The sequence below is a fragment of the Dermacentor andersoni genome, chromosome 10, assembly GCF_023375885.2.
Source record: "Dermacentor andersoni chromosome 10, qqDerAnde1_hic_scaffold, whole genome shotgun sequence".
NCBI lineage: Eukaryota > Metazoa > Arthropoda > Arachnida > Ixodida > Ixodidae > Dermacentor > Dermacentor andersoni.
The window spans coordinates 591,112-606,265 of record NC_092823.1 but is presented as its reverse complement, the minus strand read 5'-3'; the positions used below and the strand labels follow the sequence as shown (position 1 = coordinate 606,265).

Here is a 15,154-nt window from a genome sequence, read left to right as displayed (position 1 = left end):
TTGTCACATGTGACACAACACCCCCGCAACTCCACACGAGTTTTCACTCCTTGATGACTACTCACATACCTCAGCGCCGTGCCCACACTTTTACTGCACCCAACACTCACAACACTGAAGTTCACATGAGAAGTCACACCACCACATAAGCTATCATGGCACACACAATATGCTTTTCCACACACACACACACACACACACACACAAGGACGATGCCACTCGGTGTCCATTGAGCTCCACCAGATCAACCATGCAACACAGCAAGTTGTGCTTATGCCTGGGACAGGAATAGCTTTAGCCAGTGGTGGCATCCATGTCAAAGGCTCAGAAGTGTCCAAAGAGATATAACTTTATTATATCTGATTGGGTCCAGGGGTGGCGGTGGTCGGGTGACTAACCCCCAGTCCCCCCTTCCTTAGAAGGCGGCCATTCAATACTTGCTGCCGGCGTCTTCGGACAGTCCAGAGTTCCTCCTCTGGGTCGAAGCAGTCAAAGTTCCCATGCAGTAGGCTCGAGCAAGGATCGGTCATGGCAGGAGTGCCACCTCGCCAAGCCTGCCTCTGAAAAAAGATGTCTTAGATTAAGCCACAAATATACTAACTGTATTTTTTCAACATACTTTACAGAAACAGACACCATATTTATTCAAATGTAAGGTGATTCTCAATTTACTTGGCTTAGAAGTAATCTCCCACCTTATTGTGAGGCTGATGGCTTCAGTTACTGTTAATATGGTAGCAGCAGTGCCATGTTTTAAGTAATCTAGTTGTAAACTTCGGAAAGCAAAACTGCACTTGCCACCAAAAATACAAAGGGAGTGCCTTTGATAAAGTCACAGAGAGAACAATTTAACTGCCCGAAAATAATGCAATGGCAGCTGTGACATTGAGAGGCTTCCATAACTAAAGCCTGGCATGTTTACGGTAAACACTGAAATGCTGAAAATGCAAGCAAATGCACCACAATTGCACATAAATAATGAAACCACGAACATACGGCAAGGGTGTACTTTGTCTCGGAAATAGAAAAAAATATTACAATTAAAATGCAAAACGATGCTACAAAGAAATGGGAAAGGACACACAAAAGTGCATGCCCACAGGGCTTCATTCATTGTTACTGTCAACTGCAGTCTCAAAACCGAAAGGAAGGATGAGTGCTGTATGCCTGTCCCTGTCAGCAAGAACAGGTCATCTTCCGTGAAATCCACCAAGGTCTTCAGAGGTGCCCATGACACAATAGAGCATGGCAAAGTTGATTACACAGTGAGCTGCCGCACAACTTCGAACACTGCTTCTATGACACACCTGCATAAGTGCCAACTGCACTAGGTCACGTTTAACAAAAGAAATCTTTATATCTGTATCAGGGATCCAAATGTAGGGCATGCTCAGAAGTGGAAATATTGCAATAAAAGTAAAGGTTGCATTATATTCATGCAAATACAATACGTCAACAAGTGTTTGTAAGGAGAGGCATAACAGATATGCAGAGCATGCCCATGTGCCCTATTTGTTTGTTTTTTTCCTTTTAGAGAAAGCCAGAAAACAATATATGCAAGCAATTGCCCAGCACTTGTCTGCGATTACTTATTACGCGATATAAATAATGCATGCCAACATGTATTTGTAAACACAAGTTTGTCACATGAATTGTGAGCACTTCCTTTGGTCACTATAAAGGTCATGCAAGTTATTTCATTTAAGTAAATCTTTTGTGTCCGAAAGGAAGTGCTCGTGTGGGAGTCAAACCATCGACCTTGTTGGAATTAACAGGGATGACTAAGCAAATTAGGGGAATGAGCAAGTAAATTAAGAGGAGGACAACCAAGAGGGATGACCAAGCAAATTAAGGGGGATGTGTACATCATGTCTCCATCGTTAACGCATCAGCACTTGGGTCTTTGCCTTTAAGTCTTAGGGATAACATAAGAGACCATGTGAATTTTCTTTATGGCCTTATTCTTATTGGCTAAACAATGAAAGTAAACACATACCGAGAAAACGGACAAGACACGGTGCTGCATTTCGTTACACTGTTTAGCCACAACGAATACATACCAACTAGGCCACTTTACTGCCTCTACACCTTATAATAGTTTGCATATTCTTCTTCCCTCTCTGAACTGAGCGATCGTCTCATAAGTGAATAAATTACCTATTTTTTTCTCATATCTTGGAGCATTTCTCCAATGAAGTAATTAAGTTTTTTTTTTCTTTCACCCGGGTCCTTGTTTTCGGGATGCCGATCCACGAAGTGGGAAAATGCGTCTGTTAGAGGAAAGAAAACATATTCGGTGTGAGTGTCAGCACTGATACTATAGAACAACTTGCAAGCGGCACTTACTGTTTAAGGCCAGCAGTTTTTTTGGCGTCATTGGCTTTTTGGCAGTTGTGTCAGGGTTGTTCACGAACCTTCGGCATATTTGGCCCTTGACACTGCGTTGTTTTAATTCGGCCGCTGTCCACAAGCAGCGGGCTCCCTCTTTGCAAAAGAGGGAGTCCCGCGGCACACACATCAATGCTGCCCACTTGTCCGACGGTATGACAATGCCGTGTCCAATGTGGACCTGTGCAATTATTAACATTGAGAAAAAACTAAATACCAAGGGCATAAGATTGCAAAAGAACTAAAACAGTAGTGTCTCTGAATTACCTGGCCATTGTCATCCTCAAAGAAAGGTGGCAGGTGCCACGGGACATCCCCCCCTTGTTGCTGCACATTCAAGAAAAATGAAAGTGTGGTGTCCAAATACTTTCCTATAATCATATATCTAAGGCAGAAGCAAGCAACACAACACAAAAGACAACCAGTAAAATTAAGACACAGGTGCAAAATTCAGCAATAAGCAAAAAGTATAAAATAATAGAACTTCCTTCTTGGGCATTTTGGGGAGGTTTATTAAACATTTTTGGCATCCTATCTAGGGCCCCCCAAAAAATGTTTAATAGATTGGAATCTAGAGGTGTGCCAGCAGCTGTTTGTGATAGGGATGTGCGAGTAGTACCTTAGTATCAATTTACCAACACGCCCAACAAATGGCAATACCTTTTCCTGTATCCAATACAAATTGAATAGTACCAGAAGTGAGTCATGCTGAATATTGAATGTTCCTAACAATTTTGTTTTGTTTATGTGAATCAATCCCACAGTGCCAACAGGCATTATCTTGGGGCACATAAGGTAGTGTACAACATTATCAGTAGTTTCATCTCACAACTCCCACCTGTCACAAATTCCATTCCATTCCACATAAATCATGTTGTAAACACAGATGTAACCAGCAATGCAATTGGAAAAATTAAAGATAGTCATTTTTCTCAAAGAATACTTAGTATCTTTTCGTCAAAGATATGCATATAGTTTAGAAAACGTATTCTAGCCCTGCGAACTGTTTTTTAACATTCCTTTAACATTTGACTCTACAATTAGGGAAATGCAGAATACCTGTGGCAAAGCTGCGCTGATTGCAGCTGGTGCTGCAGGCACATTCTGAAACTGCAAGGACATCAGCAGCATGTCAGAGTGGCATATATCAGCATTAATTCACAGTTTACTCAAACAAGGGACAAGGAAAGTTTCTATTAATGCACACATGCACAGTGCACCATAACATTTCACTCCACGAACACATGCAAATCACCTCTGCCGAGTTTATTAAACATTTTTGGCATCCTATCTAGGGCCCCCCAAAAAATGTTTAATAGATTGGAATCTAGAGGTGTGCCAGCAGCTGTTTGTGATAGGGATGTGCGAGTAGTACCTTAGTATCAATTTACCAACACGCCCAACAAATGGCAATACCTTTTCCTGTATCCAATACAAATTGAATAGTACCAGAAGTGAGTCATGCTGAATATTGAATGTTCCTAACAATTTTGTTTTGTTTATGTGAATCAATCCCACAGTGCCAACAGGCATTATCTTGGGGCACATAAGGTAGTGTACAACATTATCAGTAGTTTCATCTCACAACTCCCACCTGTCACAAATTCCATTCCATTCCACATAAATCATGTTGTAAACACAGATGTAACCAGCAATGCAATTGGAAAAATTAAAGATAGTCATTTTTCTCAAAGAATACTTAGTATCTTTTCGTCAAAGATATGCATATAGTTTAGAAAACGTATTCTAGCCCTGCGAACTGTTTTTTAACATTCCTTTAACATTTGACTCTACAATTAGGGAAATGCAGAATACCTGTGGCAAAGCTGCGCTGATTGCAGCTGGTGCTGCAGGCACATTCTGAAACTGCAAGGACATCAGCAGCATGTCAGAGTGGCATATATCAGCATTAATTCACAGTTTACTCAAACAAGGGACAAGGAAAGTTTCTATTAATGCACACATGCACAGTGCACCATAACATTTCACTCCACGAACACATGCAAATCACCTCTGCCGAGGCCCTGCTGGCTGCAGCTGGCACTGCAGGCCACACATCCTAGAACGTGCAGGGAGCGACGTCATCAGGATAGCCACAGCATGTCACAGTGACACATCAGCATTCATCCCCAGTCCACTCAAACATTTTCTATTAATGCACACGTGCACAGTGCACCATAACATTTCACTCCACGAACACATGCAAATCACCTCTGCCGAGGCCCTACTGGCTGCAGCTGGCGCTGCAGGCCTCACATCCTAGAACGTGCAAGGAGCGACGTCATCAGGATAGCCACAGCATGTCACAGTGGCACATCAGCATTCATCCACAGTCCACTCAAACATTTTCTATTAATGCACACGTGCACAGTGCACCATAACATTTCACTCCACGAACACATGCAAATCACCTCTGCCGAGGCCCTGCTGGCTGCAGCTGGCGCTGCAGGCCTCACATCCTAGAACGTGCAAGGAGAGACGTCATCAGGATAGCCACAGCATGTCACAGTGGCACATCAGCATTCATCCACAGTCCACTCAAACATTTTCTATTAATGCACACGTGCACAGTGCACCATAACATTTCACTCCACGAACACATGCAAATCACCTCTGCCGAGGCCCTGCTGGCTGCAGCTGGCGCTGCAGGCCTCACATCCTAGAATGTGCAAGGAGAGATGTCATCAGGATAGCCACAGCATGTGGCAGTGGCACATCAGCATTCATCCACAGTCCACTCAAACATTTTCTATTAATGCACACGTGCACAGTGCACCATAACATTTCACTCCACGAAAACATGCAAATCACCTCTGTCGAGTCCCTGCTGGCTGCAGCTGGCGCTGCAGGCCTCACATCCTAGAATGTGCAAGGAGAGACGTCATCAGGATAGCCACAGCATGTCACAGTGGCACATCAGCATTCATCCACAGTCCACTCAAACATTTTCTATTAATGCACACGTGCACAGTGCATGCACCGTAACATTCTACTGCACGACCACATGCAAATTATATGTGCTGAGACTCTGCTGGCTACAACTGGTGCTGCAGGCACAACATCCTGAAACATGCAAGGACAGACGACAGCAGAATAGCCACAGCACGAGATTAATGTGTGGCACAAGTGAGACTCACAACCCATTACTGCACTCACACAGAATCTGGAACCCTTGACACTTTAACAGCCAAGTGGCTGGGCACAATACAGAATCTGGCCCCAAGTGCCCTACAGTATGCTACATTAGGGAGTAGCAGCTACTAAAAATGCAAAGAAAAAATTATCTACAGTTCACCACTGCAAGAAGGCATATTAACCATAACCACTTCTAAAACACAGTTACTGCAGAAGAAACATACGTGTCTCAGTTTGCAGCGAGATTCAAAAAGGGGAGCTTTCAATGCTGTTGAAACTTGCTGTATGTTGTTAGCAGCAACCTTAAAAAGCATCCTAGACTTCTAGTGTACTTTCTAATTACCTTGACGTGATTATCAATTTTCTTATACTTACAGCAGATATGTCAATACTAGGTTTACAGCACCTACGAAAACATCAAATTGTTTGCAGCATGCTCTATTGCATAGCTTTGATTTCCCCATTAAAAAGAAAGCTTGGGAATTCCAAAATTGCACTCTGCAACAACACACTCACGTACAGCAACAACAGCACTCTCAAACGAGCTCAGCAGAGGGGAAAGGCAATTGTCTTCCACACCGTCCTGCACAGCAGATGTGCGTTTGCAATGGTTCAGAAGAACTTTGGCAGCATTGTTCCATCCCTCTCCCCTAACACAATGTGACTATGCAGAAAGCTACTAAAAAATTTAGCTGCCCAAAAAGCTATCCAATCCTTCTATGCATGTTACTGCCTTGCCATAGCCACCTTCAGTCATGCATTCATTTTTTCCACCATGAGCCACTGGTATGCAATCAACGTTTCAGAACCAGTGCACATGCGACACACTGTGCAGGATAGTGCACTAGAGGCAAGGCAATTATTTTCACAGTGAACTTATTTGAGTGCTATCGTCATTGCACACGGGAATATGAAGCATTTTTAAATATCTTGTTGGCTTTCTTTTAAACATGATATAAAGAGCCATGCATGAGAGAGTGCTGCAAATAAATAGTGTTTATAGCGGTGCTCTAACAATGTTAGGTAATGTAAAGTAATAATAATAATAACCAATAGGTAAACATAAGAACACATAAGGTGTCAAACAATTTTTCAGGTTGCTGCTAACATACAGTTGGTTTGATCCACATAGGTTTAACTTTTTGAACATTGTGCATGGTAGACACCCTGTTTACTAATACACGTCAACTTTTGTGTGAAATATGGAATGTTTTCCCTCCTGATGGCAGATGTTGCATCCTGAAGCACAAGACTGTGTGAGATGCAAGGAAAGCTGCTTGAGCAGCAGGCATGCTGTGGTCAGCAGAAGCTGATATGCCTGGAGATATGCCTCTGATATGCCTCTGCGGCTTTCTGCTGACTCACAATGTATAGCATGTAAGACTGTTAGCAGCAGAACGATTTAGCAACAGAATGACTATGCCACAGACAAAAGATGCCGTAAAGTAAGGTAGACTATAAGAGGAAAGGTTTTAAAAGCCCAAAAGAACCGCGCTACACACCTCAAAACACTCGCTAGTCATAATCTCGGAGTCTAATATACTTTTAGGCTGGAAAACAGAGTAATATCATGGCATCAGCTGCAGCAGATGCCGGCTTAACAATGACAGCTCATATTGCACCTCAATTAATGGTGAATGAAGAAAACACTGCCAACTTACCAGAAAAATGTAATCATTATTTGAATAATCAAAATCCTGGAAAACAGGGTGATAAACTACATAGTCGTCATGTCACAATGTGCAGCTTAATCAATGATAGTACTATGTGAACTGCACAATAATGCAAGCTTAGTATGACAATAATTCAAATAAGTACTACTAAACCCCCTCCTAACGACAAAAAGGAATGTTATCTTTTTACTAAATGAACCTGACATGAGATTGTAAATTTCTTGCTGCATGCACTGTAATATTTGGCTCACATGTTCACAGGAGCCTCATTTACAGATCAGCAACATTTTCTTATTAAGTTAAGAAAGTGTTTCAATGCCCTGTTAAAGCAGGACACTAAACATGAAGGCTTGCTGCATGCTCACAGAGCAATGACATTTTTATTCAGTGTAACAAGCACTGCCAATGTGTAAATGCTTTCTTCCTTATACTTTTTCTAGTTAATTTTTCCTTGCACAAGGCATGGTCAAACTTGAATGCACAATAGCATGTAACGTAAGCCTGCAGGAAGTGTATGTACAGGCATCGTTTAGGACAAAGATAAGCAAACCTCGAAATCTGCTTGGAATTATACAAATTAAGCCCCATATAAGCACACTAAAAAGATGATAAAATAAATATTCATGCTGTTTACTGTATATAACTCAGATTAACAGTTAAACGAAACTGGATATATAGAAATACAATAGAAACAAAAACTAAGCCACAACAGTGCTTTAAATTTTTACTTACCATTCCACTATCAACACAAGCCAACTTGGGGCGGGCATCATTGAGGTGTGTCAACAGCAGATCTAAAAAGGTATAAGCAATCACACTGATCACATGTAGCAGCTGGAATAGGGCAAACAACTTCAGACACTGTTTCACAAGCAAGATGCGTTGCAGTGACTATTCCCAGTATATAGCAAAGTTAAACCAAGTGTGCTTATCCCAATCAATAGATGACCAAAGCAATCCACATGAAGCATATGACCAATACACCCAATTCATCAACAACGAACTTTGTAAGTGCCTCCATGACATAACTAAGACAAAGGAAAAAATTTTTTCTTAATTTCTTTGCCGAGTCTTCATTTGGCCATGCACTGCTATCATGATCAAATGCCAACTCGGCCTATTCGGCATCCTTTTGCTATCAATTAAAAGGCCTCCTGCTATTAAGTAGTTATTTTACAGAATGCGAACATATCTAGAAATTAACTTGGTTTAAAGAAGCACTCACTGCTGCCCAAGATGCGAGAGCTAGTGAACACTCGTTCACTAGGTTTTATAACTTATGTCATAGCGAGCAAGCACCACGTGATCAGCAAAATTTCAACTCAGGGGCACAGGTTGAAAGAGCATCTCATTTTTTAAAATATTTTATCGAAAAACTGCACAACTATAAGATCACTTACGGCAATACAAGATTAAACTTCGTAGTACAAAGTACCTCCAACTGCTGTTCATGTGCATCAATTACTCCTGCAGTGCTTTGGATTGCTTTAGCACACTTCTCGGCTTTAACAGTGAAGGTTCTTAAAATTCACAACTCCTGTTGAAGTGCAGCTGTCAAGACACATCATTTGCCTTTTTTCCTTAAGTGTTTACTCTTTCAGCCACTTTACTTACTGCATATGGCTTCTGTTTTTTGGTGCTGGCTGTGCATGATCGTTAACACTAAAGGTATCCAAATAATTTATCCGTGGCTGTGTGCTTCCTTGGTGTCAGGGGCTTAATAATGCACTGACTTAGCAAGAGCACTTTGTAGTGTAAGTTTTCAGGCTCCCTTTCATATGTATGCAACTAATATTTAATCAGGTGCTCACAGTATTTACACCTAGTTATTAGTGTGTTTATCCTGTTTCAGGGTCCCCTTTAACAGCTCATATCAAAAAGAAAGCAGGAACGCACCAAACTTTGTAGTCAGGAGTGACTGCAATTCTTCATTCTTCTTTTTTTCTTTCTTCAGTCTTTCAAAGAGCACTCTGTTTTTTTCCTCAAGCTGTTTGTTTTTCCGTTGCTCCTTCTTCAGGAGACTTTTTTCCACAACTTCGTCGTCACTTTCCGAAAAATGGCTGCTGCCCCGCTTCCTTTTCTTCTGCAAGATTTCTCTTTGTTTGGTGCTTTTTGAGAGCTGAAGCTTCTCCTTAGTCACCTGCCGAGCAAGCTTGGGATCCTGTTGTATATAAAAAGCACAGTCAATACCAATTAGTGCAATCATGACAGATTCTCCCTACTACAACATCTGCTGAATTTTCAAATGACGTCACATTATGAAGCTGGATTAAAGGATGAGGCGCATTTGACCCTTGTGAAGTCACGTGCCCATTCGTCCTTTAAAGAAACTGATTATGGAGTCTTACACAGCTAAACCACGACCTGATTATCAGACCTGCAATAGTGTGGATTAACGGAGTCAGATTTTGACCACCTGAAGTTCTGTAATGTGTGCCCAATGCACGTTAGACAGGCGTTTTTGCATTTCACCCCCATCAACATACAGCCACTATGTCATGATTTCATCTCACAACCTCGTGCTTAGCAGCACAATGCTAAAGCCACTAAGCTACCACAGCGGGTCATTCTTGCTTAACTGTGCTATATACATAATTTTCTTTTTCTTATTTTAAAACATTACCATAGCATGTAATACAACACATGCTGTGTGTAAGGGATAATGAAATGCTGTGTGCAGGACCACAATGGCCCTCATTCATAATTCCATAGCACCTCATCAAGAAGCGTCATTATCGACTTACCACAGCTGACTTGACCAGGAGGCTGGGTGGGCAGTCGAATTCCGTGTGTGGCACGGCCATCCTTTTTCGTGTCATCGAGGAGATGAGATCCCTCTTGGACACTGTATGAACAAAATTTGTTTAGTCGTCTTTCGTGTGAATAAAAGAACAGTATAAGGGGACATTATGCAGCGACACCACACAGTTTCTCACCCACATAACCAGATTAAGGCTTTTATTCATGCAGCTTCACACACTCTCTCTCCCTATGCATATATATATACACAATAATTCTATAACTAATATAGAACCATATAAGTGCAATCAGGTAAAACACCCTGCTTTATGATATAAAAAATTACTCCATGCTCATTTGCATACCGACCACATGATGACAAGCCCATCGCGATTCTTCTGTCGAAACGATAGCGAGCCTCACGAAACAATCACGCACACGTCGCTGTTAGGCCACCTGTTTAGATATGACCAGCGCGAAAGTGGGCACGGAACACAAGAAGAAGCGACTAGGTCAAGTACTGAGTTCCAGTTGCCCTTTATTGCAAAGAAGCATGAATGTATAACCTCGCGCACGTGATCACAACCACACAGTTGTGCAAGTAATCAAGCCCACCACAAATCAACAAGAACACACCAAGGCCTAAGGCGGCTCCCAATTTATCCGTAAGCACTATGGAAGGTTTACCTATGCAGTTGACTTCTGCAATAACTGCTGCTACAATGGTGTGTTATATTGTCATATGCATTTCATGCTTATTTGCAATAAACCGCAGTTGGAAGTCAGCGCTTGTCCTTGTCACTTTTGTGCTCCGAGTCCACTATCACGCTGGTTATAACATTATGGAATACCAACTAGCCTGCTCACACCTTGCTTCAGCTGCTTAAAGACGAATAAATAGACATAGGAGTTATTTTTTATGCTGGACCGGAGCATACCGAAAAGGCTTTTTTTATTTTTTTTTCTTACCGGTTCTATACAGAAACTTCATTTCCAAGTATTACTTTACAGCGTCAAGGTAATTAATCGCAGAACAGTACGGGTGGGCAAATCTTATACAGGGTGTCACACGGCGCAGTTTTTATCGCGATCAAGACCGATCCGGATCAAATTTCCCGGTCGTGATTTGCATTTCTGCGCAAGCTGGGCGAGTGTGCCAATCGCAGTCATGAATTTCGACCCGGATCGGGCTTCATCGCGATCAAACGTGGTCGTGTGACACGGCTATCAGTGATGTGCGGCAACATTAAGCTTCAAGATTAGCTTTCGGCAAATGTGCGTGAATGTTACTCACCACCAAGCAACACCACGTCGGCCGGGTAATAATTCTCGGCCGCTTCTTCACCTTCCAGGCCTGGTGCCGCCCAGTATCATCATCATCATCATCATCAGCCTGATTACGCCCACTGCAGGGCAAAGGCCTCTCCCATACTTCTCCAACTACCCCGGTCATGTACTAATTGTGGCCATGTTGACCCTCCAAACTTCCTAATCTCATCTGCCCACCTAACTTTCTGTCGCCCCCTGCTACGCTTCCCTTCCCTCGGAATCCAGTCCGTAACCCTTAATGACCATCGGTTATCTTCCCTCCTCATTACATGTCCTGCCCATGCCCATTTCTTTTTCTTGATTTCAACTAAGATGTCATTAACGCGCGTTTGTTCCCTCACCCAATCTGCTCTTTTCTTATCCCTTAACGTTACACCTATCATTTTTCTTTCCATAGCTCGTTGCGTCGTCCTCAATTTAAGTAGAACCCTTTTCGTAAGCCTCCAGGTTTCTGCCCCGTACGTGAGTACTGGTAAGACACAGCTGTTATACACTTTTCTCTTGAGGGATAATGGCAACCTGCTGTTCATGATCTGCGAATGCCTGCCAAACGCACCCCAGCCCATTCTTATTCTTCTGATTATTTCACTCTCATGATCTGGATCAGCAGTCACTACCTGTCCTAAGTAGATGTATTCTCTTACCACTTCCAGTGCCTCGCTACCTATCGTAAACTGCTGTTCCCTTCCGAGACTGTTAAACATTACTTTAGTTTTCTAAAGCCGCCCAGTACACCAGTTTGTTTTTCGCCACGTCGCTCACCGATTGTGGTGAAAACTCGCGGATCAGCCCAACCGCGACCAGTGCGCTCGCGCCATCATGGTAGCGAACATAAGCGTGTGTCGGCACAGTCATGGCCAACGAGACACAAAGATGAAATGGAATATATAAATGAAGAAATGAAAGAGAAAAAAGCAGAGTATTAAAGAAAATGCACGATTACAATTAGTATGGAATAGAATGAAAAATATATGAGTAGTATGAATAGCAGCACAATAGTATATATGAATAGTATGAAATTAGTATGGAATAGTATGAAATGGAATGTATAAATGAAGAAATGAAAGAGAAAAAAGCAGAATATTAAAGAAAATGCACGATTACAGTTATTACAAGTTAAAGAATGAGGTTAGTATTACAAAAGAATAATTATGCAATTTATAGAAGCACAGAGATTAAAGAAGACACATAGAATTGAACGAGCAGGAATCGCAAAGGCACACAAGTTAAAAAATCAACGTGTAGCACACAATGCGCGCTGGTTGTCTAGACTTGGCCCTAACATGGTTGTTAAACATGTTTTGTAGATGGCGCTAGCAACGTTTTTCTTTAAATAAGGAACAATTGGAGGATTGGTGGAAGAAAAGTATAGAAACGACAAAAACGGAGACGTACAAAAGCACAGTTCGCAATAGGAGATCAGAAAATTTGGTTGTAGAAGTTAATAGTGTTCTTTTTTCTTGTTTAACTTAGGTAGGACATTAAGCACTATAATAGCAAGCGCTTAGTGGCGCAACCCACCGCCCCGTTCCAAAGGGGACCCTCATAACATCCATCCATTTTTCTGTTTCGTTTTAGTTTTGCGTTTTGCTATACTGAGTAGCGCCGCCGAGGGGTGTTATATTTGATTTGTTAAAGCTGTAACGTTGAGGATTATAAGGAGCCATGCCAAAGTGTAGCGTTACTGAAGTTCACGTGAACATAACGTTTTCTTTTTTTTTACTAATTTAGTACGAGGCCAAGAAGGCCACCTTACCAAATTTCCAAAATTATATTTAATTATGTCGTGTTATATATTCTAAATTACTTTGGGTCGGCATTCATGATATCTTTCATCCCATCTCCGTATTTTTGTTTTCTCGCCCACTCTGGTATTTAAGTTTATTCTTTTTGTTCTTTTGATATATTAGGTTAGTAAAGACGCCTGGTAAAACCATCTACATCATCTCCAGTAGCCCGGTTGAAACGTTGGCTGGATTTACTACTTTTCACTAGCTAATGCACAAAAGGAAAAAAAAAAGAACACGTATAACTCAAACCTTGCAATTATGCTTTGTGCAGATACAGTATCAAGAGTCATATGGTATTTGAGATTCGTATTCCCTATTGCGCATATGGCTTCCAGGTTAATTTTTATTATCATTTGGGCGGGCTTAGAAGGGGCGTGCAGGCAGAGGTGGAATAGAAGGAGGGGGAATGCTTACCAAATGCATGACCGTAAGTACGATACGTATTAAATTTTCTGTGTACCAGATTTCTTGCATAAGAACGACCTATGACAACCTGTCGTCCAACTAAAAAAAAAAAAAAAGATCCCTGGCTACGCCACAGGTGCGTAAAACCACGGTGCTCAGGACATACCAACAACACCGCAACTGTTGTGAATGATCAGCATGGGTTGCAGAAGATAGTGCTAGCCTTTCCTCCTTCCCCACAAGAACCACTTCTCTCTCTCTCAGTAGACACAGCAGCAAAACAATTGGTTACTGCATATATATATACGCTCCTCGGATGGTGGAGCAAAAAATCAAGTGCCGAAGACTCCAAAGTCAGATCTGGCCTGCAGGCGCCGGAAATAGTTTTCCTTAAATTTATCCAAAACAGATTGCGCGGAAACATAGACATGCAATGTAGCACGTGACCTCGAAGGCCAATAGGGAATAACGCCCGTATTCAGAAGCTTAATTGATTTGATCTAGACAGCTCCTGGCGTGAACGTGCCCAAGAAGGTCAGTCATAGTGTTTCTTTGAGCGCGTTTGCGTCAGGTGACCAAATGAAGCGTGGGCTTCAAGTTAAGGCGGATTTCTGAATACTGGAGTTAGGGTTCTTGGTCAGCAAACTTGGTCTTTTACAGCTGCGCATGACCATGTCGACCAGTAGATTCGAATAGTGAAAGCTGCACTGGCCGGGCTTGTTCACAAGTGCACAGAGTTGTAATGACTTGCTTAAACTGCTTAACTGCCCACTGCTTGAGTCTAGTGTGGTTCTCGTTGAGGCTTGAAAACCGAGCATGCATGGCATGAAAGCGATCGAGTGTAAAAGAGACTACAGCAGAGAAGTGTTCATTAGTTACCACAGATTTAGTTATGCTGGAAAACAGTGATGTGCATCACAGTGGCATCCTGATGTGCATTATCCGTCTTTTATCAAGCATACTAAAATACAGCGATCTGCTAATCATACAGGGTCCTAATATTTCGCTGCGCGTGTTCGAAAAAAGGTTTTGCGCTCACCGCTGCGCTGTTCTTTCTCAAAATTTGCATAACGATCAAGTTTTGGCGTCGACTTCATTTAGTATAACACCTGGCACAGTTAATTGCTTGGTTTTTAAGAAGAAAGTGCAAAATTTTCTGCACTTATGATGGTGCGAGTTGTTGCCGCGACGGCGCAAGCATAAACTTGTGTCGCCGCCCGCCGTCATCTGCAGAAAGCAGCACTTCAGCGAGGGAAGTCACCTGTTCTAGCAGTGGGCAACAAGCGGCAGCCTTCCCTGAAAGGCTGCTTTCTAAAGATGACGGCAGGTGGCGAGACAAGTTTATGTTGCGCCGCCGTGGTCGAAGCTCAGCTCGCATCCCCATAAGCGCAGGCAAATTTGCACTTTTTAGTGCACTCTGTAGTGCGTTCGCCCTGCGGACACACAGGGAAAAAAAGTGATAAAATACTGTACTCTAGTTGGAGTTCATAGTTTACAAAATTGTTATGCAGGACAGTTGGCAGGACACTCACTCGACCTCACACACGGGTATACCCTTGTTTAAACGAATTGAAACAAGTCAAAACGAATCGATTGATTCACCTGCGTTCGTAAACAGCTGTTTTAGAGCGCAAAACGTACGTTTGAGACTACTCCACGCTCAAAAAACCACTACAGAGCGATTACACGTTGAGC

General features: G+C 42.3%; 1 long non-coding RNA gene across 1 annotated transcript; it reads right to left on the bottom strand.

The window, feature by feature from the left end:
* Window positions 1-2,069: 2,069 nt before the first annotated feature.
* LOC140213544 (uncharacterized) lies at window positions 2,070-2,700 on the bottom strand. The gene is made up of 3 exons (XR_011890405.1): window positions 2,656-2,700; window positions 2,347-2,569; window positions 2,070-2,270 (listed from the first exon to the last, which is right to left on the bottom strand). It is a non-coding gene; the product is annotated as an uncharacterized lncRNA (long non-coding RNA).
* Between the last annotated feature and the right edge of the window lie 12,454 nt (window positions 2,701-15,154).